Raw genomic sequence first — 3,869 nt, forward strand, 5'->3', positions numbered from 1 at the left:
AAACTGGAGGTCTCCAGGCCCCACATGTTGTAGTAAAGCTTGCGGCCAGGCTGTGGCTCCCTCTCTGCGCCAGACGGAGCGCGGCTCGCTGAGCTCTCTGACAGCCAGCCAGTCCTATTCTGTTGGAGTAAACACAAACTCCTCCTTCCCGGTGACAGGCGGCAACACTGAAGCGTCGCCTCGCCTTTTCCAAGACAATCTGCGCTCAGGACTTAACGCTGAAGCCGTGGAGGTGAGTGCTAACATGACTTTATTTCACGCCGTCGTCTTTTTGCGTATCGGTGGCGAGAAGGAACCGTCAGTCAGCTCCGTGGTTTTCCAGTCACACAGAACGCCGTGTTACCTGTCCTTTACGCACAGCAGCGCATGGCTGATTTTTTTCCCCTCTCTCTTCGCATGAACCGTCCATTTCAGGTGCGCTTTTTAAAAAATGTATTTATTTCCTTGTGGCAGTCGTTCCATTCCCTGTTAGAGTCACGATGTTCATGCTTTAATTGCTGGAGCTGCCAACCTGCAGAGACTTGAGTCCACCCGGTGCGTCAGTGTGCGTTAATTGATCGAGCGTGTGGAGCGGTGTCCAGATCTTGGGTCGTTTTTGCTCGTCGTTCATCTTCTCCGTTCGCCTTTTGCATCCACCACAGGGAAGATTATCGCTCTTTTCCTCATTTTGCGGTCGCTGACTCCTTGTGTGTGGGCTGTAGTTGAGCCAGTTTCAACATGTCGGTGAAGCGGCGCTGCGTTGGTACTTCAGAGATCATGGATGGATGTGAGATCTGCTGCCATGGGAGGAATCTCACTCAGGTGCTTGGAGTCTTGAGATTTGACTCCTGTTTCAATATTTGGCTGCTAAACAGTGTTTTTTTCTTCTTCTATGGATGGCAATGCAATAATGACTGGACATGACATTAACCCCCACAGGGAGGTTTCTCCTCGGGGAGGTCAGAGGTCAGGGTCAGCAACAGATCAGCATCTCTGGAGCAGATTGTCTGCAGCAGGTCGCAGGCTGAAGGGAAGCTGCGGTTCTGCTCTGAGGCTGACGTTTTTCCTATCAGACCATGGAAATGAAAAGTTAAATGAACCAAGACACAATCAAGATCGTGCTCCAGTGACCGTTAACAAGAGAAGCGACTCCGACAGCTTTTACCGCTGAATAGATTTCAGTCTCGACACCCGTCCGAACACACAACAGATTCGCGTTCGCTCATTTTTTCCCTCTCATTTATCGTCCTTGTTTAACCTGCGCTGACAGATTCCGAGGATTAAACGCTGTGCTGTTAGTGCATTTTGGGCCGGACGACGAGCTGAGTTCGTTAACGTCAAATAGATGCTGCTAAATTGCTTGTAATAAATCCATTAGCCGACCTGACAGGGCCGATTACTGCAGCCACGAGCAAGGCTGCCGTTTGAATCAACAAACGAGCAAAGAAGCGCGCTTTAATTTGCAAAGTTTAACTTGCTTGAGTCCTGAAAACGATAAAAAAAAGAGTCTTCAGAACGAGAGAAGTCACAGATCTCTGGAACAAGAGAGGCCTGATTTGTCTTCGGTTTAACTTGAACGCTCGGGACAAACATCAAACCTGCCAAGCGAGCAAAGGTCAGCTGTCTGATCCTGGATCCAAGACCGCCGCGCTCTGGGAACACACAGAGCTTTTGTTGAATCAAAAGACTCAAGGAGACAGTGAGGTATTAATTTCACTCTCACAAGAAACCAGCGAAAGTGGCTGGAGTGTCTGAATATTCTTTATTTTTTTATCTGCGTTCATTCAATTCACGGCACAAGTTACTTCGGGGCTCTTATTGTGAGGTCAGAATGTTATATTAAAAAGAGGAAATCCACTTGTACCGTTACAGCAACGCACCTCGCTTCAATTAATCCAGTCCCGTGTCCTCCTTCACCTTTATTTTCACGTCTCCTCTTTTGTCTCGTACGTCGACAGCCTGCGTCTGTCTGTTTCATTGTGAATTCCATTTGAATTATGCAACACGGACCCCAGGAAGAATCGCAATTGCTCTGGCAGAAGCTAATGAGGATGCAATGAAATAAACAAATAGTCTGCGCTCGCCAAGACAAATGAGATTGTGTAAGGCCGCAGGAAGGAGAAACATTTGACTGCTGAGTGCTGTTGGCAGATTGATTTGGCTTTCATCTCCTCACTGTTTATATCTGACTCCAGTGAAATTCTATTCTTTGAGGGTAATTTGCTGGAGAAAAAAAAAAGGAATCTCCATTGAAGAATATCTGGCGTAAATTAATCTGTGCCATAATCAGAAGGCCTTGTCTGTCTGTCTTATGTTTGGCTTTTACCTTTAGAGACGCTTTATTTCACAGCGACGGCTAATTTATTAAAGAAATAAGAACGAGGAGCTTTTTATACTCAATAAAACGGGAGTAGCTCCTCAACAGGTTTTTAACTGCAGCAGTTAGTTTTAACCCGCATTTAATTGCTGTTTAACGCCACTAAAGACACTCTTTTCTAGTTTTTTTTCCCTTCTTCCGCTATAGTTGGAGCTGTAAAATGGTATATTGGAGAGCTTGTGAAGTGCACGTCGTGTGAGCGTGGGCGGTGCTGCGCGAAACGAACAGATGTGGTGATTAATGAAATCCACAGCGAGGTGGAGGAGAGGAACGAGCTGTTCATACCTGGAGCTTCCAACAGCTCGCTGGGTATAAACCTCAAATTGCCAGCCCTGGAGTTAATCCCTGCAGCTCGCCCACCTTCCATCTATCTGCCCGCCGCCGCCGCTCTCTAAGTCCTGGAAACACTTAGATTCTAACTTTGAGCCGCCACGGCGAGGCTCCACGCCGCGCTGCACTAACTCCGCTTCAAGGTTTTTTTTTAAAAAGCATTTTCCTCAAACAGGCAGAGAAGGAGCTAATTGGTGTAAAGTCACGACAATTAGGGACGAGCCCCGTCTGACCTCAGAAGTTGTCAGATATTAGCTGGCAGAAATGGTTGGAGGCAGCCTGGAAGACAAGGGGCTCATGAATTAGGCATCGGCACAGTGAGATCTTTCCTTTTGATACGAGCAGCATTTGTATCCAACCTGTTATTTTTTCCTCCTGCTCGCCTCAGTGGAAGCTCGCTAAAGAACATTAAGCTGCAATATGTTGCAACCTGAGGCTTGTTTGTGCTCGCGGCCAGAGCTGCAGATTTCAAACCCTGCAGTCTGCTTTTGGATTTTTTTTTTTTGGCATCACGCTTAAATGATTTAGTAATGATAAAGCGTGTTACAAGTCATGCAGAGAGAGAAAGAGATACAGATTTAACCCACGTTAGCCGGGCGACTGCTTCAAAATGAGGGCTGTAGGGGCAGTAAACGTCTCGCATGAGGTGGGAGGAGTTATTTAAACAGGAAGTCTAACTGAAAACGGTGATTTAACGGTGAAAAGAGCGTTTTGCTTTTACTGTGATGCGAGGCAGGATCTCGGTGACACACAACAGGAGTGGCACCATCGCAGTCCTCATTAAACGCTATTAAACACACGGACAGCCCACAGCGCTGCAGACTGCTACCTGCAGCCCGTCCTCCATCCCTCCTCGCCATCTGATCCGTGTCACATCCAGCGCTTGTACCGCTGCAAGGCAAGAGAGAGGTTAATTAGTTCATATTGTAAATTAACTTAATAGGAAGGGCAGCGGGCTGCAGGGTGGCGCAGTTGGCAGCACTGTTGCCTCGCAAGGTTGCCGGTTCGCGTCCCGGTTGGGGGCACCGGGATCTTTCTGCGTGGAGTCTCCATGTTCTCCCCGTGCAGCGTGGGTTCTCTCCGGGTTCTCCGGCTTCCTCCCACAGTCCAGAAACATGCTGAGGTTAATTGGTGATTGTAAATTGTCCGTAGGTGTGAATGTGAGTGTGCTTGGTTGTCTGGT

At 47.9% G+C, this 3,869-nt stretch overlaps 1 protein-coding gene across 3 annotated transcripts in view; it reads left to right on the forward strand.

The window, feature by feature from the left end:
* Window positions 1-110: 110 nt before the first annotated feature.
* The window catches only part of ptprea (protein tyrosine phosphatase receptor type Ea), a 58,695-nt gene continuing 54,936 nt past the window's right edge, over window positions 111-3,869 (forward strand). Inside the window, exon 1 of one of the 3 annotated variants that reach the window (XM_008285515.1) lies at window positions 111-232. The gene's annotated coding sequence lies outside the window, so the exon portion shown is untranslated. Of the gene's footprint in view, window positions 233-303; window positions 415-3,869 lie in introns of those variants that run through there. The other 2 variants (XM_008285512.1, XM_008285514.1) reach the window with 2 other exon arrangements.

The sequence above is a fragment of the Stegastes partitus genome, unplaced genomic scaffold, assembly GCF_000690725.1.
Source record: "Stegastes partitus isolate 25-593 unplaced genomic scaffold, Stegastes_partitus-1.0.2 Scaffold405, whole genome shotgun sequence".
Taxonomy (NCBI): Eukaryota; Metazoa; Chordata; class Actinopteri; family Pomacentridae; genus Stegastes; species Stegastes partitus.